Consider the following 24468-nt stretch of genomic DNA (forward strand, 5'->3'; position numbering starts at 1 on the left):
AGAGCAGTTGACAACAAAATCCATTCTGGGATGTTTTTAACAAAACAAGGATTCAGCACTTCCTGGGGGTGAGGACCAAAATGGAACATGACTGGTAGCCAGCATCACCTCTCTAGTCTCGCACGTCTGTTTTGAACCATGAGGAATGGTCTAAAAATAATGCCTGGACCTCACAGTATTGGTGCTTTTGTTATTTATCCTTTTGTGCTTTGGCCTTTTGAAAAACATCTTTATATGGACTGAGAGTTTCCTATCACTTGTATTTATAGAGTCCTTTATGCTGAGGGCGTCCAAGCGCCTACTCCCTTTTCTGAGAACTCAGTGGCAGGTCTTGCCTGGGGGAAACGTTGAGATGGGTTACAAAGACAGTGGTGGAAACAGCAAATGAGAAGGCTCATCTTTTGGTAACTTAGGGTTTGGCTTGCTCCGTCGCTCTGATTCTTCCTAAGAAAGGATAGTACTCCCTCTTGACTTTACCAGGGCTGTGGTCCCCACCTGAGTCCTCCCCTCCCCTCCCATGTAAAGCATACCTTTCCTACTAAGCCTCATGGAATCGGGCCTTATCTACCCTTTGCTTCTGATGACTGCTCTGTTCTCTGATTTCTGAGGCTTCTTATTGTTGGTTGTGACCCCTCACACCACCTTTAGGTCACACTTCACGTGCAGCTGTCTCTCCAACATGGTCTCAGGCCCTTTGTGGGCAGAGACCAGACTGGTATATTTTTCCAAATGACCACTGTCTCTAATGCGACAGTTAGGGACTTCACATAGGCAGCAAGTCTGAACTGAGGTGGTGCCTAGTCCCTAATACTAACGGTGATTCAGACCCAAATCACAAAACAGACAAGCCTCTGGCAGCTGAACTGTACCCCTGATGCACCGGAGGTGGTGGCTTATAATACCTGTGTTCCCTGCATTTCCGTGTTATCCGTGGCCAACCCCATCATTTCTCAGGGCTTCAATTAATTCATCTGAGTTACGATAGGATATTGCAGAGAATCATGAGTAGTAACTGAGAAACCAAGAGGAAGCCATCTCCCCAAACTAGAAGAGTTTAGTAAGTGTGGAATAATTAGGACGTGCCAATCTGGCTCATAGGAACAAGGGAGTGGACATCTGTGGTTGAACGGGAACACCAGTTGGGATTTGGTTTAGATATAGCACTGATTTAAGAACACTGATCACAGCCATGAAACATGAGACTGAGGAAAATGCTACCCTCCTTGGGGGCAGTTCACACTTTATTCCATATGCCAGATTTTCTTCATGAAAAGCACCTGGCCTGGTGGATATAAAATAAGGTGTAAGCTGGACGGCTCACCTTCAGGGAAGGCTCAGGTCTCAGTGCCGCCGCCACAGCCAGCGTCAGAATATCAGCTCCTGGGCACCTTGGTCCCTCCAGAGTCCTGGCTGCCCCTCAGCACGTATGGGGTGTGTCCTGATGGGCAGGCAGCAGCCCTGTCCCTCAGATGTCTTGTGATCTGGTCTTGCTTTCTTTTTTCTAAAATTAAAAAAAAAAATTAATGTTTATTTATTTTTGAGAGAGAGAGAGAGAGAGAGAGAGACAGAGTGTGAGCAGGGGAGGGGCAGAGAGAGAGACACACACGGAATCCAAAGCAGGCTCCAGGCTCTGAGCTGTCAGCACAGAGATTGACACGGGGCTCGAACCCACCAGCTGTGAGATCATGACCTTAGCTAAAGTAGGACGCTTAACAGGCACCCCTGGTCTTACTTTCTGAGTTGATCCTGACGTATCCAGTGGCCTGCTTGCTAACAGCACAAGGAAAATAGGAGTAAATATCACCTACGGAGGAAGGCCGTGGCAAACTTACTCAGAAAAGGAGGGAATTTGGCAAGGGTTGGAGAGAGTGTGAACAAGTGGAGAGGCAATGCCGTCCAGATAAAGACATGGGGGACTGGAGGTCCCCGTGGGCCGTCACGTGTGGAGGGGATGCGGTGAAGGGACCAGGTCCCAGGTTCCCAATGCCTGCATGCTTAGAAGAAACCATTGCCAAGAGCCGTGGAAACAGCATAGAATAATGGTAACAGCTCATTTGGAAGTCCGAGATCATTCTCAACTGCTTTGTATTCTTGCTTTCCCACTTGATTGCTTAATATATCCTGAACAATTTATTAACCTCCCTCCCCCAGCCCTGATTTCATCATATGTGTGATGGTGGTTAAAATACATACCTCTCCAGCAATAAGAAGATTTAATGAGAAAAATACATGAAGACAGACAATAAATACCATAAAACACCTAGAAGTATTTTTAAGGAAAACCGATGTGATCACAATGAAGAAAAATGACAAGTCTTTACAGACGTATAAAATGTACATGTAAGATTATATATACATTTGGACAAATACTATGTTCCCAGATAAGCAAATTACCATTGTGAAAATACTAATTGTTCCCAAAGTAAGGCACAAATTTAATGTGAGTCATTTTAATTATCCTCAGGGCTATTTCAGAAACAGAAGAAATTTTGAGACTGCTAATGTGAATGTTTAAAATAAATCTTTGAATAAAAAATAAAGTTAATTTCGTTTAAAAAAATGTTCATTTAGTTTTGAGAAAGAGAAAGAGTGTGAGTAGGGGAGGGGCAGAGAGAGGGGGATAGAGGATCTGAAGCGAGCTCTGCACTGATAGCAGAGAGCCTGATGTGGGCCTCGAACTCACAAACTGTGAGATCATGACCTGAGCTGAAGTTGGACGCTCAACGGACTGAGCTACCCAGGTGCCCCCAAACTAATTTAGCTTTATAATTGTTAAACTCTGTTATAAAGATACAGCTTTCAAAACAATTTATTTTTTGTTCATGAGTAGACAAATCAATGGAACAGGAAAATAATTCAAAGATCTTGATACATAAATAGAGATACAGATATATTGATATGTATATGAATGAATGGCTATCTGGCATATAAAGTAACATGAATAAGTATAAAATAAATGTGTTATTCCACAAATCACATGGGAATAATATGTTAGAAATTAGGGAGAAGAAGTAATCAGTCTTAAAACACAAAGTAAAGTTCAAGTTAATATAAAAGTTAAAATACAGAACAACCAGAGACAGATGAAAGGGACAGCCTCATCAAATACTTGGAAAAAGGATTTGCCCTTCATCCTGTGGGCTCTGACACCCTCCCAAAATTTTTAAAAAAATTTTTACTAGGGTTCATCAACCCCCTGAATGCTGATTTGAGCTGTACAAACTCATAAAACCAGTGTGTATGATTTAGTGACAATTTATGAATGTATTGGGGGACAAAGATCTGTGAAGGCTGTCCTTATCCCTCAGGACACTACATGATGAGTGTGGAATCAGAGCAAGGGGAGGTGGGACCCTGGCCTAGTGTCTAATCTGCATCCTGCTGGACCATCTGGAAGTTACGAACTGCAACACCCAATCAGATGGCATCACATTGCTTTGCAAGCCTGCCTGAGCACTGCCTGAGCATTGCTATTGCAATGTTGCCTCACTCTTTGAATTTTTGGATCATTCAAGAAGCCCAGGAAACCATTTGGTGAGCCCTCTTGTCTCTCCAGGTGGAAGGATCGGATCTTTCAGCTCACGGGTGCCATAACCGCAAGGCAACTTTGGTTCCAGGCCAGCAAGGGGGTGCTCTGGGTATCCCCACTCCGGCTAGCTTGGTGTGGCTTCAGAATTCCTCCCACCAGCTCCTGTAGGTGGTACAAGGCCCAATGCTTTCAGCTCTTTCCAGCCTTGCCTTCTGAGACCCATGCTTCAGGGAGCATCCAGGCTGTGGAGGGACCATTGACCATCACCTTTCTTTTAGACTTCCCTTGCCCCTTTCCAACCCTGGAGAGGGAAAAGGGTCCATCCCAAACTTTTTTTTTTTTTTTAATGTTTATTTATTTTTGAGACAGAGACAGAGCATGAACAGGGGAGGGTCAGAGAGAGAGGGAGACACAGAATTGGAAGCAGACTCCAGGCTCTGAGCTGTCAGCACAGAGCCTGAGGCGGGGCTCGAACTCACAGACCGTGAGATCATGACCTGAGCTGAAGTCGGACGCTTAACCGACTGAGCCACCCAGGCGCCCCCCCCTTTTTTTTTTTTTTTTGAGAGAGAGAGAGAGGGGTGGGGAGGGGGAGATAGAGAGGGAGAGAGAGAATCTCAAGCAGGCTCCATGCTGCCAGTGCAGAGCAACCTCACGAACTATGAGATCATGACCTGAGCCGAAATGAAGAGTTGGATGCTTAACCAACTGAGTCACCCAGGTGCCCTCATCCCAAACTTTTTGTGCAGATGAGGGTTCATCCGTCTGGTCCCCTAGAAGATGCAGGCCTGACCTTGTCAAATCATCTATAGAAAGCTGACCATGTAGTTTATTTTCTGAAACAATACAGTTTGAGAGCAAAACGGAGGTTAGCGGGTGGTATTAATAATAATGCTGAGGTGATGGGAATAAACCAGGACCATCCAGCCCCATCCCTTATTTGTACGGTTGCTTTTTCTGGGCTTCCCTAGCCAGCTCACTGCTACTTCTGATTGTCATATACTTTAGCTACCTCGATGCCGTTAATACCGCTTCATTCTTCCCTGCTTCCATCCCTTCAGGGTAACATCTCAGATTTCTGAACTCACTGATTATGGGCCAGTTATTATAATAGAACTCTCAGAGGAAATCTTGGCTCCAAGTTCCTGAGGGCATCTCAGAAAGGTTGACTACCTACTTCCTCTTGCCTTCCCTTTTCCTCTCGCCTGCCCCCCACCCCCCGGGCGGGGGGGGGGGATTTATCTAAAACAATCTGAAATTATAGTATTATTTAAAATAATGCAGAAATAAGACCCCAAGAGCAATGCAAATGTCCCACAATAAGAAATGTCCAAATTGACAGTATTTGACAATATCTAGATGGTTGGTTAATATTTAGGAAGGTGATGATTTTGAAGAATTTTGACAACACAGGAAATGTATATGGTATAATGATTATAATGCTGTAATGGTTAGTGAAAAATTAAGAAGGAAGCTATAAAGTTGTGCCACTTTGACTTTAATTATGTGAAAATAATAACAAATATGTTAAAATGTCAGGATGGAAAATAATGCCAAAATGGTAACAATAGCTTTGTTTCAATTATGGGATTAGGGGTGATTTTTTTTTCTCTCTTTCCCTTTTTTTACAATTTTTCTGGAATGTGGTTAATATAATGGAAACAATGTCCTCTCCCTCCCCTTCTGCAGGAATTAAATGAGGTAATTACTATGAAGTGCCTTTCCATTGTTTCTTCCCTCTCTGTAACCCATTGTATCCTTATGACCTTGTCCTGAAAGAGAGAATGGGGCTTGGGTGGATTCCCTTGTTCATGGGGGTATTCTCAGGGCAAGGCTTTCTCCAGTTTTCTCTCTTGTCCTCCAGCTACGTCAACCTTGAGTCACAAGTGAAATGCTCTTGACAACCCCATTGGACTTATCTTGGGGACCTCCTGCACCTGCAAGGCAAGGGCTTCCATATCACTTCCATAGAAACTTCAACCCTGTCAAAAACAGCTTTGTTATGTGAAGTTTTATTGGGAAAGGAAATGTCCTGAGAATTTTCTATAGTTCAGCGTGTTACGAAAGTTCACTCCTCCTCTCTGACACTCACTCAGATTTCTGGCCACGTTGGTGGTCCTGGCTCTCAGCATGTTGAACTATGATTCCCTGTTCAGGATCTGAAGTTATTCTGAATTTAGCCTCATCTTGATATATGTTTTCCATTTCTTCGATTTTATTTTATTTTTTCTAAGCCATTTGTGAAAAGGAAAGGGATTCTTCTTGAGGACGAAGCATCTTTCCTCCATTAATGAAGCCATCACTAACCAGGACCCCCTCCCGAGAGAGTCTTGGAGGAACCAATGTGTCCTGACAGCACAGAGCAAAGGGTATGAACCTTGGAAAGGCCAGGGGAATCCTGAACACTTCTCTCAGATTTTCTTCCATGAGCCGACTAAACCCAGAAAAATGCGCCTTAAATATATTTCCTACGCCTTTGGCAAATTCTGACCTCACTAATGTAAAAGAGCCTTTGAAATACATCACCCAGTTTTTCGGCATGGCTCCTAATAGCAGACTATTGGACGCATTTTCTTAATCATCAATAGAGGTGAATTATGGTTCACTCTAACAAGAAAAGTGCTAATTTAAAAAGCGAGTGTACAAGGGTATGGGCACTCAGGTGCCATTTGCGTTAAAATGTATTTAGCATGTGTATATTTACATGCGCTTAGGATATATGTTACATACCTCCTCTGGGGCAGATCAGTGGAGGGCTGAAAAACAGGAGAAAAGACAGGTTTTTATGTTTATTTTTTAAAAATTTCTTTTGAATTTCATATATCTATATCGTAGCATTCCTATCTATTATGCATTTAAATTTTTTTTCTACTAAATATGTGGATATATGTATGGATATATGTATATATTATTATATTTATATTTACTAGAAAGAATTTAAATGTACAATTGGTGGGAATGCTAAAGAGACTTTTCCATTTGGGTGAATTACCCCTTAGGACAATTTTCTTATTTTCATCTATCTGCATTAAAAAGGGAAATAATTTCCATGCCTATATCTTTGGCAAGCCCTCTAACCCTACTTTGCTTAAATTGCTTCAGGCTGCTGCAAACACATTCAAGGTTTGCTTTCTTTGCTTTTCAGCTCCTCACTCTCTTGGGAGCCACTTTAAAAATTTTCTGGCTAAAAACTCACCCCACCTCTCCCTGCCCCACCAGCAAAAGGTGCAAGAAATCTAAAACATAAATACTGGAAAATTGATTTTTGATAAGAACTTAAGACATAATATTTATATAAACTTTGGTTCTTGCAAAGTGCCTCGAATATTCTGGATGTTGAACGATAAGGAGAATGCAGCTTTCAGCAGCAAAGTCAAGGTGACCTAAAATCGTTTACATGTGGACAGAGGAATTAATAAGTGGATGGTGTAAGTTATGAATCGCTCCTCCACATTCAGGTGCAAGAAGCATCACATTTCTTTATTTTTCTAAATCAAATTACACCTGGCTCCTAGCGTCTACTCCTCTTACTAACAGGGTTAACCAGAAACACAATACTGGCCATTCCTGGGGCTCCCTTCCCTTCAGTTAGATCAGACAAGGATCCTGGGGCTAACAAGTCCTGGGAAATAGGCAAAAGCTGCTTCTAGGCCTGTGGGGCTGACAATTGTAATTGTCGCTGCTGTTTTCTCTCTGCTGCATGATTCTCCTGTCACCTGTAGGGCACTGGGGTCGGAAATGCGTCTCACACCACGTGATTGGCCAGAGGGAGTGTTTGCCACAAGCTGGGCTCAGAAGCAGCAGAATGTGATTTCTAGCTGCCATGCAGCCCCGAAGGATTGATTCCCATACTCTCCAGAGGCTTCGCTGCACCCCAGACATGGGTGTTGGTTGGGGCGTAGATTCCCCAGGCTCATCTGCCTGTGCTGCCCTAGGCATCTTCCCAGTCTTGGAAATCCCATCTTCCCTCTTTTTACTTATACAAAAAGCACAATTTCTTTTGAATGCTTAGTTTCTGAAACAAAAGCTGGTGTCTTCAAGGCCACCATCCTATCTTCCGAAATTTGGGGCTTGGGTGTTCAGGTCTCAGGAAGACCGTGGCTGTTTCTCTGAGCAGTGGGTTGATGCTGGCCCCGGTAGGTCCACAGCAACAGCGCCTCGGGCAAAAGGGCAGTCCTTGTTTCCTCTCTGCCCATCTTACACTCACCTTTTACACTCCCTCGAGCCACCGTAGCCTTAGAGCTCTTCTCCTGTTCCACCAGGAGAGCCAAGCGCACGTTATTGCTGCCCTGAACACTTTAGTTACTCTCTGGTCCCAGGTCTCCAAGCTCTGTCACTCTGTGCTGCCCAGGGTGGATGCCTGGCTCCAAGGTTCTGGGAAGAGCAGGTTTTATGGCTCACCCTCTGGTGGCAACACCCTTCTGCTCTTAGTTATCGGGTGTGGCTTCCTCTGCCCCAGGGAATGAGGTGCCTGCAGGAAGTTTGGAAGCTTTCATTCACGACTTTGTAATATATGGCCCCACCCCAGCTTTTGCAGTATATAGAAAAGTGGTTTTCAAACTTTGGCTGTGTTAAGAAATCATCTATCTGGGGTGCTTAAAGGACACACCATCTGAGCATCTGGGACCGTCGGCCTTGTGGAAGATGACTTCTAACCACTCCTGCAGTTAATTCTAGCCTGGCTGGTGCTTGGAGCTCTCAGTGAGAAACGTTCCTTACATTTTCCCAAAGTCTGTCCTCAGAGTTACTCTAAAATCTCCACTCATTTTTTTCCAATGGCATCTCCATTTCCAGAAAGTGGCCAAGCAGGGCCTTTCTGTGTTGAAACCTGCTTTTAAATTTTATCTTATATTTTTTAGATGATAAAGAGTAATACGTGTTCAAGTTCAATGTACACAACACAGGTGTGTCTGAATAAAATGTTAATAATGCCCGTCCCTTCCCCCAGACTCACAGCCCAAAGGTAACTGATGTTAAGGCATCGGTACGCAACCCTTCACATTTTTCTTAGTGATCCAAAACTTCTATAAACAGAGGTAGAGGATATTTTTCCTAATAAATGAAAAAAAAACAAATACAAAAGTGAGCACTTTTTATTTTATTTGTTTCTGTAACCTAACATTAAATAAATGGACCTCTGTCATCTAAACAATAAATCCTACCCTGCATCAGCACAGAGCCTGGATCCTGCTTCAGATTCTGTGTCTCCCTCTCTGTCTGCCCCTCCCCCTCTCACGCTCTGTCTCTCTCAAAAAATGAATAAACATTACAAAAATTTTTTAAACAATAAATCCTGGACATCTCTCTAGGTCAATTCAAATAGATCCAGTCTTTTCTTTTATATATTATTTCATATATTCCATAATATGGCTGCACCGTAACTAAGTCTTTCTGAGTCTCTTGTCTTTTTCACTTTTTTCCTTTCCCTACTCCACCAGGGTGCCTTATTTTCTCCTCCTCTTTCTTCTGGTTTATACAAATAATCTTGTAAAATCTTTGAACCCTCCAAGCCCCGTGGTGACTTCGTGCAATTAGGAAAAAAGTCCTCCCAAGACATTTTACAATGAGAAAGCTGTCATAAAATATATGTAAATCCTTGGTGACTAATCAGGAAACGTGTCTTAGAGCTCACAGCTGTACAACCTTGTGCAGTGGCTGTCACTCTCCCAACATATTCGTGTCTTTATGACACAAAATCCCTGACCAATGCACAGGTATACTTTTAGTTTTAATAGCTTCTGTCAAGTTACATTCCAAAGAAGTTGTAATACTACAATGCATGCAACTCATTAACCACACTCTCAATCGCATGAATTTCTAATTTGAAGATAAATGCTTTAAAAATGTTATTGCTTCATTGTAAAATGATATAAGCTTATTGTTAAAAAAAAAAACAAAACAAAACCCAGAGTCCTGGGATGCGTGGGTGGCTCAGTCAGTTGAGCATCCGACTCTTGATTTCTGATCAGGTCATGATCCCAGGGTCTTGAGATCAAACCCTGTGTCAGGCTCCATGCTGAGCTTGGTTCCAGCTTAAGATTCTCTCTCCCCCTCTCTCATCCCCACCCCTGCTCATGTGTACGGGCACATGCATGTGTGTGCACGTTCTCTCTCTAAAAAAAAAAAAAAAAAAAAAAAAAAAAAAAAAAATCTCCAGAGTCCCAATAGCCTAAGGTGGTCATTGTTAATACTCAGGTCAGCATTTGTTTTGACATTTCCTTATGCCCATTGACATGTATGCTAATACTCTCAAATGAGTGGTATCACATTAAAACAGCTATTGTTTGACCTGCTTTTAAAACTCAGTTTTGTGTTGGGAATCTTTTTCTAGGTCAAGGAATGGAGATTTGCAGCACTATTTTCTGGGGGTACACGTATTCTTTCCTACCTCACCTTCTGTGTACATGTACTATTTCCTACCCTCACTTTCTGGGACACATGTATGCCTACCTGTCCCCATTTCCAACTGTTGGAGGTACTATGTTTTGGGTTCGTTTTTTTACAGATGATAGATAATTACATATGAAAATATCTGAAAGTATTGGCTTTTCTTCAAAGATGTGAACTTACTGTTAAAGCAAATATTTGGATTTTTGAATTATTTATTTAATTAAAAAATTATTTATTTTTGAGAGAGAGAGAGAGAGACAGAGTGTGAATGGGGAAGGGGCAGAGAGAGAGGGAGACAACAGAATCTTAAGCAGGCTCCAGGCTCTGAGCTGTCAGCGCGGAGCCCAATACGGGGCTCAAACCCGTGACCTGCGAGATCATGACCTGAGCTGAAGTCAGATGCTTAACCAATTGAACCACCCAGGTGCCCCTTGAATTATTTATTTTTTAAATGGTACTTATATTATGCTTTATTGACGTGCCCCTGGTCTTTAGTTTTGCAACATGTTCTATGCTTTTTTTTTTTTTTTTTAATTTGGAAAGTATAGCATTTTTTTGGTTGCACGCTTATAATGGTAATAACCTTAAATCTACCTTTAAAATTTTTAATAAAATTCTTAAACATTTTGTTCAATATTTCAATTTTAGAAATAAATAACTGTACATTGTCACCCAAGATGAGGAAATGAGCATAGATAATTTTCACTCACTGCTCATCATGCCCCAATTTTTTATTCCATGTTCTGGAAGTTTTGCTCACTGGTACTATTGTAAATTATTAATATTTTTACATTGAGAGGATTTTCCCTTTAAGAAGGGGAACTATAGTTACCTAAGTTATTTATATTTAATTTTCTTTATTTTTCCTTATTATGATTACTTGAATAGGTAAACTGCACATGTTTAAAATGTACACTTTGAAAAGTTTTGACACATGTCTGTGAAACCATCACCACAATCAAGATGAGTGTATCACTCACCCCTAAAAGTTTCCTTGTGTCCCGTGATAATTGCTCCTTCTTGTCCCTCTCTGATTCCCCTCTTCAGATGACTAATGATCTCTCCCCTGTCACTATAGACAAATTTGTATCATCTAGATTTTATATAAATAGAACCATTCAGTGTGTAAGCTTTTTGCCTACCTACTTTCATAGTATAATTATTTTGAGATTTGTTGATATCTCCAACAGTGTATTAATAGTTAACTTCTATTTATTTCTGAATGAATTCCATTGTACAGATATATAGTTGACCCTTGAACAATGCAGGTTTGAACTGCGTGGGTCTCCTCATGCACAGATTTTTTTTAGTAAGTACAATACAGTGCTATAAATGTATTTTCTCTATTTTTTCTCTTAATAACATTTTCTTTTCTCTAGCTTACCTTCGTATAAGAATACCGTGTATATTGGGGCACTTGGGTGGCTCAGTTGGTTATGTGTGAGACTTGGTGTCAGCTCAGGTCATGATCTCACGGTTCATGAGTTCGAGCCCCACATTGGGGTCTGCGCTGGTAGCAGGGAGCCTGCTTGGGATTCTCTCGCTGCCCCTCCCCCGTTCACTCTCTCTGTCTCTCAAAATAAATTAATAAACTTAAAAAAATAATACCATATACAAATAAAATGTGTGTTAATTGACTGCGTTTGTTGTTGGTAATGCTTCTGGTTAACAGGAGACTATTAGTAGTCAAGTTTTTGGGGAGTCAAAAGTTATCCGTGAATTTTCAACTGCACAGAACGTTGGTGTCTCAACCCCCCTGCTGGTCAAGGGTCAACCGCAACACAACTGTTTATTCATTCTCTTGCTGATGGACATTTGAGTCTTTTTCAGTATTAGGCTCTTACAAATAAAGCTGCTTGGAACATTTTGGGTGAGTTTTGTATAGACATGTGTTTTTATTTTTCTTGGAAGGATACCAGGGTGCATGGTTGCATCATGTAGAAGGTGTAATGCCTAACTTCAAAAAAAAAAGTTTAATTTTTTAAGAAACTAAAACCCTATTTTCCAGAGCAGTGATGCCATTTTACAATACCGACAGCAATATATGAGAATTTAGTTGCTGGTCATCCTTGCTAACATTTGGTGTCTTTTTAATTTCAGAGATTCTAATAGGTGCATAGGGATCTTGTGATTTTATATTTTATTTTCCAAACGAGTAATGATGTTAAGCATATTTTCATGTGCTTCTTCACCATTCACTTATCCTCTTTGGTAAGATATCTGTTAAAATCTTTTGCCCATTTTTCTTGGGTTGCTTGGTTTCTTATTGTTGAGTTTTGAGAGGCTTTATGTATTTTGCATACAAATACTTTATTATTATGCAAGTATTTTCTCCTATAATTTGCCTTTTAATTCTCATAATAGTGTATTGGAAGAGCTGAAGGTCTTAATTTTGGTGAAGTCCAATTTATCAATAAATATTTTTATAGGTCATTTTTTGCTATTGTAGCTAAGCAATCTTTGCCCAACCTAAGGTCACTGGGGTTTTCTCCTAGAATTATAATAGTTTGATATTTTATACATAGGTCTATGGTTCATTTTAACTTAATTTTTGTGTACAATGCAAGGTATCGGTTAAAGGGGTTAATCCATTGCAAAATATGGATTATCATTTTTTTCCAGCGCCATTTGTTGAAAAGATTATCCTTTTGCCATTGAATTTTCTTTGCACTTTTGTTGAAATTGCTCATGAATGGGTGGGGTTATTTTTGGGCCTCAGATTCTACTCTACTGATCAATTTGTCTATCTCTATGCCAATTCCACACTACCTTGGTTACTGTATTTTTATCTTGGAATCAGGTAATATTAGACCTGCAAACTTGTCATTGTCTTGCAAATTGGTTGGTCTCTTCTAGGTCCCTTGCATTTGCACATGAATTTTAGAATCAGTTTGAAAACTTCCACAAAAATTCATGCTGGGATTTTGATTAGAATTGCATAGGTTCCGTGGATCAATTTGGAGACAGTTGTTATCTTTTTTTTCTTAAATTATTTTTTTAACGTTTATTCATATTTTGAGAGACGGAGCATGAGTGGGGGAAGGGCAGAGAGAGAGGGAGACAGAATCCAAAGAAGGCTCCAGGCTCTGAACTGACAGCACAGAGCCCAATGCGGGGCTTGAACTCACAGACTGTGAGATAGTGACCTGAGCCGAAGGAAGTTGGACGCTTAACTGACTGAACCACCCAGGGGCCCCAGAGACAATTGTTATTTGAATAGTATTGAGTCTTCTGAGTCATGGGCACGATATATTCCTCTACTTACTTGGGTCTTTTAAAATTTTTTTCAGCATCATTTTGTAGATTTTAGAGTACAGGTCTTATGTATCTTTTACCACATATTGACCTATGTATTTCATATTGTTAGTGTTAATACTATTAATTTTTGAGTGTCAATTTCTGAATTTTCATTGTTAGTGTCTAGAAATACAATTAACTTTCCTATATTAATCTTTTGTATATTAATCCAATCTTGTTAACCTTATGTACTAGTTCTAGTAGTTTTTTATAGATTCTACAGGACTTAATATGTAGATAATTGTATCATCTGCACATAAATATAATTTTACTTCTTCCTTTCCAAGCTGGATGCCTTTTGTTTCTGTTTCTTGCCTCACTGTCTTGGCTAGAACCTTCATTTTGATGTTGAATTAAAAGAAAGAAAAAGTTAACTATGGGGGTGATGGATATGGTAATTAGTTTGGTTGTAACCATTTCACCCTGTATGCACCTATCAAAACATCACATTGTACACCTTAAATATATACAACTTTTATTTGTCAGAAAAAAAGAAAAAAAAAAACAGTGGTGAGAGCACGTGCCTTGTTTTGGACCTTGGGGGAACCATTCAGTCTCTTACCATTAAGTGTGAGGTTAGTTGTGGGCTTTTGTAGAGGACTTTTATCAGATTGAGGAAGTCCATTCTATTACTAATTTGCTGAGAGTTTTTTTTTCTTAAATTTTATTTTTGGGATAATTGGTATTCTGATTTAAGAAATAACACAGAGAAATCCCATAAGGCTTTTACTATTTCCCCAATGATAGCATCTTGCATAACTATTGTACAATTTCACAACCAGGAAATTGACATTGATACAGCCATTGACCTTATTCAGATTTCACCAGATTTGTGGTTTCATTTGCCTATGTGTGTGGGCGTGCATGTGCGCGTGTGTGTGAGAGTGTGTGCGTGTGCGTGTAGTTCTATGCAGTTTTGTCACAGGTGTAGATTTATGTTACCACACCCACAATTAAGATACAGACAATCCATCACAAGGGTCTCTAAAGCTAATCTTTCATTTCCATAGCTGCCTCTCTTCCTTTTGTCCTCTCTAAGGCCTGACAACCACTATCTATTTTTCTAATACCACAATCTATTCTTTGTCTCTATAATTTTGTCATTTCAAGTATTTTATGTGGAAACATATAGTATGTAACCTTTTGGGAATGGCTTTTTTCACTCAGCACAAGGTCCTGGAGCTCCATCCAAGTTGTTACATGTACCATAGTTCATTCTTCCCTGTTCCTCAGTAGTACTCTAAATCTTTAGTATCTGAAATTTTTCCTATGTTGGGTCTTCCAACCCCTGAATATGGTGGACCATAGTTTGTTTCAGTATTCACCCATTAAAAGACATTTGAGTTGTTTCCAGTTTTAGCTATTACAAATAAAGCTGCTATGAACATTTGTGTTTACGTTTATGTAAACATAAACCTGGGATAAATTTCTTAAGGACAAATGGTCAAGAGTATAATTACTGAATCATATGATAATCGTCATCAGTGAAATGTCCTCCCATTTTTTTTGGCCATTTTCTAATTGGATTGATTTTTTAAATTGAGTTTTGAGGGTTCTTTGTATAGTCTAGATAGTAGTCTTGGGTTAGATATGTAGTTTGCAAATATTTTCTCCCAGTCTGTAGCTTATATTTTTATCTTCTTCATAAGGACTTTCACAGAGCAAAAAGATTTTAATTTTGATGAGTTCCAATTTATCAATTTTTCCTTTTATTGATTGTACTTTCACTTACTACTTTTTTTTTTTTAGCGTTTATTTATTTTGAGAGAGAGAGAAAGGGAAAGAGAGAGAAAAACAGAGAGAATGAGCAGGGGAGGGGCAGAAAGAGAGGGAGAGAGAGAATCCCAAGCAGGCTCCACGCTCAGTGAGGAGTCTGACACGGGCTTAATCTCACAATCATGAGATCGTTCCCTGAGCCGAAATCAAGAGTCGAACACTTAACAGATTGAGCCACCCAGGTGCCTCAGGTACTGTTAGTACTTCCAAAGACTTTCTCTGGTGTTTTATTTCCTAAAAGTTTTATAGTTTTACATTTAAGTTTGTGATTCATTTTGAGTTAATATTTGTACAAAGCATAAGGTTTAGGTTTTTTTTTTTTTTTGGCTTATGAATGTCCAATTACTCTAGAATCATTTGTTAAAAAGAGCCAACCATCCTTCCTCCTTTGAATTGCTTTTGCACCTCTGTCAAAGATCTATTGGGCATATTTGTATGGGTCTACCTCCAGGTCCCATTGATCTATTTATGTGTCTATCTCTGCTAATACCACACTTTCTTGATTACTCTAATGATAGATAAGCCTTATCATTGGCTAAAGTGATTTTTCCCACTTCCTTACCCTTTTCCAAAAATGGTTTCACTACTCTAGGTTCTCGCCTTTCCATATAAATTTTATTTTATTTTATTTTTTAAATTTTTTTTAACGTTTATTTATTTTTGAGACAGAGAGAGACAGAGCATGAACGGGGAAGGAGCAGAGAGAGAGAGGGAGACACAGAATCGGAAGCAGGCTCCAGGCTCTGAGCCATCAGCCCAGAGCCCCATGCGGGGCTCGAACTCATGGACCGTGAGATCGTGACCTGAGCTGAAGTCGGACACTCAACCGACTGAGCCACCAAGGCGCCCCTCCATATAAATTTTAGATAAGCTTCTCTTATTTTAAAATCTTGCTGTAATTTTGTTAGAAATTATATTGAATTTGGAGATCAATTTGGGGAATATGGGAATTTTACTATGTTGAATCTTCCAATCCATGAATATGGTGTGTCTCTCCATTTATTTAGATCTTCTTTTATTTATTCCATCACATTTTGTGAGTTTCAGGATACAGATTCAGTACGTGTTTTGTTAGAATTGTACCTAAGTATTTTGGAGAAGTCATTGTCAATTGTATCATGCCTTTAATTTTGGCTTCCACATGTTCATTTTTTGTGAATACAGATTGGACTGATTTTTTTGTGTTGACCTTGTATCATGTAACTTTGCTGAACTTCCTCAGTTCTAGGGTTTGAAAACTGTTTTTGTAGATTCCTTAGGATTTTCTATATATACAATCGTGTTATCTGCAAATAACAATTTTAAATCTTGCTCCAATTTGTATGCTTTTAATATCCTTTCATTACTTCCGTTACTTCCATTACTATGTTTAATAAGTGTGATGGAGGGGCACCTGGGTGACTCAGTCAGTTAAGCGTCTGACTTTGGCTTAGGTCATGATGTCATGGTTTGTGAGTCTGAGCCCCGCATCGGGCTCTCTCCTGTCGGCACAGAGCCAGCTTCAGATCCTCTGTCCCTCTCTCTCTCTTCTTTTTCCTCACTTGTGCTCTCTCTCTCTCAAAAATATAAATACTTAAAAAAAATAAGTGTGATGAGACAGGACATCTTTGCTCTATTCTTGATTTTAAGACTAAAGCATTCGGGCGCCTGGGTGGCGCAGTCAGTTAAGCGTCCGACATCAGCCAGGTCACGATCTCGCGGTCCGTGAGTTCGAGCCCCGCGTCGGGCTCTGGGCTGATGGCTCAGAGCCTGGAGCCTGTTTCCGATTCTGTGTCTCCCTCTCTCTCTGCCCCTCCCCCGTTCATGCTCTGTCTCTCTCTGTCCCAAAAATAAATAAAAAACGTTGAAAAAAAAAATTAAAAAAAAAAAAAAAAAAGACTAAAGCATTCAATCTTTCACTATTATGAGTGATGTTCTTGTAGGCTTTTTGTGGATATTCTATACCAAGTTTAGGTAGCTCTCCTCTATTTCTAGTTTGCTGGAAGCTTTTATCATGATTTTCGACATTGGATTTTTTATCATGGCTTTGGATTTTGTCAAAAGCTTCTTATGTATCAGTAGGTATGGTCATATAACTTTTCCTCTTTAACCTCTTGATATGGTGGATTATACTGATTGATTTTGAAATGTTGAACCGCCTTCATATTCATTGGAATAAGCTCTATTTGGTCATGGTGTAAAATTGTTTTTATGGATTGCTGAATTTGATTTGCTAATATTTTCTTGTAGATTGATATGTCTAGGTTTCTGAAATTAAATGATTCTGAAGTTTTATTGTATTGTTAAAATGAGTTGGGAAGTATTATCACCTCTTTTGTTTTCTGTAAGAGATAGTGGAAAATTGGTATGAATTCCTCTTTAAATGTTTGGTAGAATTCTCCCGTGAAAGCTGCTGAGCCTGCACCGTTCCTTTGGGAACTTTTAAATTACAAACTCAGTTTCTACAATTTTAGGACTCTTCAGACTTTTAATTTCATGTCAGCTGAATTGTGATAGTTTGTGATTGTCAAGGAATTGATCTATTTCTTCTGAGTTGTTTAATTTATGAATGCAAAGTTGTTTACAGTATTTCCTTATTATTCCTTTAGTAGCTGTGGGAATTTGTAGCGATAACCCTTGTTTTAAATCTGATATCAATGAGTTAGTAATTCTTAGAGGTATTGTTTTTCTGCTTCCAATTTCATGTATTTCTGCTTGTATCTTCATTATTTCCTTCCTTCTGCTTGCTTTGTACTTATTTTGCTCTTCTTTTACTAGTTTCTTGAGGTAGGCACTTAGATTGTTGATGTGAGACATTTTCTGTCTTCTAATGTAAGCATTGTAGTGTCATAAATTTACTCTTGACACTACTTTAGCTGAAGACCATGTTTTGACTTGTTGTATTTTAAGTTTCATTCACTCCAATGTATTTTATTTCCTTTGAGATTTCCTTTTTGATCTATGGGTATATTTAATTTCCAACCGTTTGGAGATTTTCCTGTTATCTTTCTTACACTGATTTCTAATTAGCTTATGCATTATGAATGTAGCGGCTTCTGCTTTTTAAAAATCAGTTTTATTGATGTTTGCTGTAGGTGTGACAACATACTTATGCAATAGCTCACTCTTACATTTTACTAGTTCAAGTGAAGGCAGAAGCCTTATTTCCATTAGGTCCCTTTATCTTCCCCTCTTTTTAAATATGATTGTCTTAAGCTTTTCCTCTACACATTGCATCAGAAGGTGTTATAATCTTTGATTTACCTATCACATCTGAGTTAACTAACTCATGAAAATTATATTTGGTATTCTTTCAGCCATTCTGATATTCTCTCCCTCTAAGTTCTGAACCTTCTGTTATCATTTCCTTTCTGCTTAGAGAACTTCCTTGAAGTGTTCCCTAAGGGTAGGCTTTCCAGGGACCAATATTCTTAGTTTTTCTCCATCTGAGAATTTCTTTATGTGCCCTGCCTTCCAGAAGGAGGTTTTAGCCAGATGTGGAATTAATAGTTGACCATATTTTCCTTTCAAAACTTGAAAAGTGTTGTGCCGCTTTCTCTGATCTCCATGTTTCAGGTGATAATTCCGCTGTCATTCAAATTGGTAATCTCCTATAAATAATGCATCATTTTTCTTTGGCTGCTTTCAAGGTTTTTTTTTTTTTTTTTTCCAAGTCTATTAGATTTTGGAAATTTAATTATAATGATATGTCATCTTATGGATTTCTCTGAGTTTATTCTATTTGGATTTCACTCAGTTTCTTAAATCTGTAGATTTGTTTTTTCATCGTTGGGAACTTTGTATCCATTATTCTTTCAAATACTCTTTTAGTTCAGTCACTCACCTTTCTTTTAGAACTCACATGGTACAGATCAGCTCTTTTGTTGTTGTTCTACGGGTCTCTGAGACTATGTTTTCTTATTTCGATCTATTTTCTCTCTGTTGCTCACATTGGGTAAATTCTACTCAAGCTCACCGATTCTATCCTCTGAAAGCTCCACTTAACTATTGAACCCATCCAGTCAGTTTTTTATTTTAATTATTATATATTATGGACAGAGTTGTGTTTTCATAAAATCCATATATTGAAGCCCCAACTTCAAATGTGACCGTACTTGGAGATAGGGCCTTTATAAAGGTTATTGAGGTTAAATGGGATCTTAAGTGTGGGGCCCTAATTCAGTAGAACTGGTGTCCTGATCAGCAGAGTGAGGGAAACCGAGGCTCTTTTTCTCTCTCCAAGCTTACACAAAGGAAAGGGCATAAGGGAAACATGTGAGATGGTGGCTGTCTGCAAGCCAGGAGGAGAGCTCTCACTAGAAACTGAATGTTCCAGCACTTTGATCTTGGTCTTCTAGCCTCCAGAAATGTGAGAAAATAAATTTCTGTTAAGTCACCCAGCTGTGGTATTTTGCTATGGCAACCCAAGAAGACTAACACATTGCATTTTTTAGTTTTACTATTTCTATTTTTTTTAATCTTTATACCTTCGTTTATTTGTTGAGATTTTCTACTCTTCATGTTTTTCAAGAGAATTGATTGTTGCCGATAGAAGCATGTGTGTAGTATTTGCTTAAATATCCTCGTCAGATAATTCTAACATCTGACTTATCTGAATGTCGTGTGTGTTGTTTCTCAGGTTGTGATTTTCCTGGCCCTTGGTATAAGTGATTTTCAATTGTATTCCGAATATATTAGATGCCATATTATGAAACTCTGGGTTTTATTTGATTTTGTTTTCGCCGGTGATCCCCCTTTTGAGGTGTAGCATTTGGGCTGGGTGGGTGGGTTTATCATGCTTTCTGCTAACACAACCTCAACACTGGCGTCCTGCGAGTGACTGGGGAGGAGGTCCAGCTTCTCCCGAGGTTCCTGCTGACACCATCCTGGTGAAGTAGAGACCGACTCTCACCAACTTATTACCTCTGAGCGGAGGTGTAAGCTCAGTTCCCTGCTGGGTGCCTGGCACCAGGGAGGGGGACGTGAAGGGTTGACTACTGCTCTGTTGCCCCGGGATGGGCAAGGAAGCTCTACTGCTTTCTACCGAGACCTGCTGACACCAGGGAGGAGGGCGGGGGAGCAAAGTGCCAACTAACCCTGCCTCCGACCAGCCAGTTCCACCTCCTTGGTGCCGCATGGCAGAGGAGACTCAGTTCCCTCTGGGTACGTGAACACCGTGGAGGGACAGAGGAGGAAGCATCAACCAGGTTGGGGTGGAATCTAGCTGTCCACTTGGTCCCACTGACAGTGGACAGGGGGTATCGTTCGGTCCTGCTCCACATCGTCTTCTTTGGTCTCCGTGATGCTGGCTGCATCTTGAAGTTTACCTCCCCAGTGGGCTCTAATGACACCAGGGGTAGGGAACAGAGGAGTTCTGGGTAGTCCTGACTCACACTGACTCACTGACACTGGGCAGGGGTAGAAGCTGACCTTATTGCTGTGGTTTTCGTCCTGTTTCTTTTCTTTTCTTTCCTTTTTTTTTTTTTTTTAGGGTTAATGGAGGTTTTTGGATTTGTGGGTTTATAATTTTGCACACATTTGGAACATTTTCAGCAATTCTTCAAATATTTTTTCAGTCTCCTTCAGGGTCTCAGTTTATACATATATTTGGCTGCTTGAAATATTCCCATAGTTTGCTAATGCTCTTTTCTTTCTTTTAAAATTATTATTTCTTGGGCGCCTGAGTGGCTCAGTCATTAACATTTGATTTTGGCTCAGGTCATGATCTTACAGTTCCTGAGTTTGAGCCCTGTGTTGGGTGAGCTCGAGCCCCGCTTTAGGTGAACACGTGCCCTCTTTGGGTAAAACACGAGTCCCACTTTGGGTGAGCCCTGCTTCTCTCTGTCTCTCTCTCTTTTACCCCTCCTGGGATTCTCTCTCTCTCTGCCCCTCACTCACTTGTGTCCTCTCTCTCCCTGTCTCAAAAAAATTATTATTTCTTTCTGTTTTCACTTTGAGTGGTTTCCATTTCTATGTGTTCACGTTCACTAATCTTTTCTTTTGCAATGTCTAATTTGCTATCAATCTCATCTTGTGTATTTTTTATCTCACACTTTGTAGTTTTTATTTATAGAAGTTAAATTTATTTTGGTCAGTTTTATGTGTTCCAGATCTTTATTTAATATGTTCAGTATTCTACCTTTTTGGACATATGAAAATAAGTCATAGCTTTTTCTTTTAATTCTCTAGTCTAGTAAATAAATCATCTGTTTCATTTCTTGGTCAGTTTCATTCAGCAAATTGATTTTTCTCCACACTGTGGGTTGTATTTTCTTGCTTCTTTGCATGTCTGATATTTTTTTTCAGATGCCGTATATACCTTGTTAGATGCTGGATATTTTTGTCTTGTTCTAAATATTTTTGAGCTTTGTTTTTGGACTTAGTTAAGTTACTTAAAATATAACTTCTTTTATATTTAATTTTAAGTAGGTTAAATGTTCACTGTAAGTTTTTTAATAGTTATGTTCCCAATTGGATAATACTTAATTTAGATTAATATGCTTTTGCTAGATTACGTTTTCAGGAATAATTATCAGGAAGTTTCATGGATCATCCACATTTGGATGCTTACCTATCTTAAGATGGATTTCTGTTGCTGATAATCTAGACATATGACAACTTGGGGAGTACTAAAGCTCCTGTTACACTTTTCCCTTCAAATTTCTTTTTTTTTTTTTTTTAATTTTTTTTTTCAACGTTTATTTATTTTTGGGACAGAGAGAGACAGAGCATGAACGGGGGAAGTGTAGAGAGAGAGGGAGACACAGAATCGGGAACAGGCTCCAGGCTCCGAGCCATCAGCCCAGAGCCTGACGCGGGGCTCGAACTCACGGACCGCGAGATCGTGACCTGGCTGAAGTCGGACGCTTAACCGACTGCGCCACCCAGGCGCCCCATCCCTTCAAATTTCTATAGTTTCATTGTGTTCTTTTTTTTTTTTAATGTTTATTTATTTTTGAGAGAGAGAGAGAGAGACAGCATGAGCGGGGGAGGGGCAGAGAAAGAACGACAGAGAGGGAGACACAGGGTCCAGGCTCTGAGCCGTCAGCACAGAGCCTGATGCGGGGCTCAAACTCACAAGCTGTGAGGTCATGACTGAGCCGAAGTCAGATGCTCAACCGACTGAGCCACCCAGGCGCCCCAGTTTCATTGTGTTCTATATGTAGAAATGCTGAGAAGATTACAGCTTGCTAATAGTTTTCTTTTTAAGATTCCAGTTTTTACTTCTTCAAGGAGTCAATGATTCTTCGTTGGACAAATCTTGATGTTTTCATCCGATACTTTTTTATTGGGACATATTAAGCCTTTGCCTTGTATTTATGTTTTCTTTCCTTGAAAGAATGGTCCTGTTTATGTCTAGATACATTTTGTATCTTGCAATTTGGTTTCTAGTATTTACTTAGGTAAACTAATTATTTTTATGTTAGATTTCAATTTCTCTCCTATTTATCTCTGATATTTTCACTCTTGTCCCTTTCATTTCTTTACTTGTTGTCCTTTGTCTACCATTAATGTTTTCTTCTTTGTTTCCTTGGAGTAAATCTCCCACAGTGTTCTCTTCAACTACCTTTTGTATACTGCATGCTTTCTCCGCAACCCCCCCATCCTTTCCTCTTCCTTTTCCTTCTCCTTCTCCCTCACTGATCCTATATGTTCATCTCTTCCTCTGTTAAAGATTTTTGTTGTTGTTGTTAAAGTTTTATTTAATATGGAACGTTGTCATTTTAAATATATTTGTCTTTAAATAGAGTCAGTTCTATTTGAATTTGATAACCAAAATAACATGGGTAGAATTTTCTTGACTCTACCTTTTCTTTTTTCTTTTCTTTTCTTTTCTTTTCTTTTCTTTTCTTTTCTTTTCTTTTTTACATAGACAATATTTTGATTGTCTCCTTGGGTTGAATTAAAAGAATGCATTAAACCCCCTATTACGACAAAGGACATGCTGAGCTAGGAAGGAAACGGCAGTTATGATTCCATTTCATCTAAGAACCAGTGAGACAAATCTTACTCAATGTTTACTTACTGAATGGATGAACCACTGAATGCTTGCTGGACCTGTCTCACAGAAAAGTGCAGAGTTAGGTCGGAGGACGAAAGCCACACTGCTCATCGCCAAGGACTCTACAAATCCTGGGCTGAGGATCTCAGAATTAGCCAAGGCAGTCGTTGCAGGACAATGCATTTTGGTAAAACATTCCACTTTCTCTGAGACATCCAAGGTTTTTATCTCAAAGAAATTGTGCCGTGTGTACTTGGGCTTTTTTGCATGACCACAGAACAATGATGGTTATTACAAATTAGAAGTCTGTGGTTGTGACCAAATTCCTGGAATGGGTGACTCCAAGGCCCCAGACAGGCAATGTCTGCCCTTCTAAGTGCAGACTGGGGAGGGAAGTCCCCAGGCAGTCCTGCCATTGATGCAACACATCTGTGCAGGATGCTCGGATGCTCAGTACAAAGCTCTCCTTTTCCAAACATTTCTACACGGCCATGTGGGAGTAGATCCCTTGAGGTACATTAAATCTGTGCTCTGCCGCGAGGCCCATGATTCCCAGCAGCCTTCAGGGATGGACAGTGTGTGTGATTTGGGGAGGTCACTGGGTCCCCTATCACTCTTGTTCTCTCTGCACTGTGACATTTTATGGAGAGTTCACACTCAGCCATGTCAGAGCTAAATGGTGCAGGCTGATTTGGTGTCACTGGCTAATGCCCTGGATTCTTTATTGCTGTAGATATGCATGTGTGAGGGACAGCTCAGACTCCCAGTCGCCCAGCTCTGCCTGTTTCCCTGCTGGATGGGACAGCGAGCCCACTCCTTCCTTCACCTCCTGTCAGAGCAAAGTTTTCGCCCTCGTCCTGTTTTGTATAACTGCCTCTCAGACATTGATTGAACTGAGAATTTTAACATTCACTTGCTACTGCTTGATCTGGCCCGTGATTCTGTGCGTTGACGGCTAAATGCACCAAGAGAGAGAAAGGACCCACAAATCATTTGCAAAAATAGATGGGAGATTTGCATCACTGAAATTAGGCTTGAATTGGTTAAGCAAGTCTCAATGAAAACTTAAAGAAAACTTATTGGATGTGCATTACACAAAGTAGGTATTCTCTAGCTCACAATTCTTGCAGGGTATGAGTGGGATTATCCACCCTCCTCCAGGCCATGGCTGAATGATTCAAGGGAGGGGGGGCCCGATCCAAACAGATCACATTCTCTCTTTCAGGACTATGAAAACTTGAGTGGAGATAGAAGAAACAGAAGGTGTTGAAGCACATTTATCTTAGGACAGAACCCTAGACCTAAGATCCATTGGCCCCCCGTCTCCTCTGACATCCTCTCATTTCTGCCATGCCTCTTGGCTATTGTTTCTATTGACTGTGGTCTCTGCCCTCAAGAGTCTGAAAATTGCCACAGCCAGTCCCCTGCTGTTGGTTATGGTTATTAGACATGCCCCTATATCTTTTTTTAAATGTTAATGTTTTTATTTATTTTT

Source organism: Lynx canadensis, chromosome D2 (genome assembly GCF_007474595.2).
Source record: "Lynx canadensis isolate LIC74 chromosome D2, mLynCan4.pri.v2, whole genome shotgun sequence".
Taxonomy (NCBI): Eukaryota; Metazoa; Chordata; class Mammalia; order Carnivora; family Felidae; genus Lynx; species Lynx canadensis.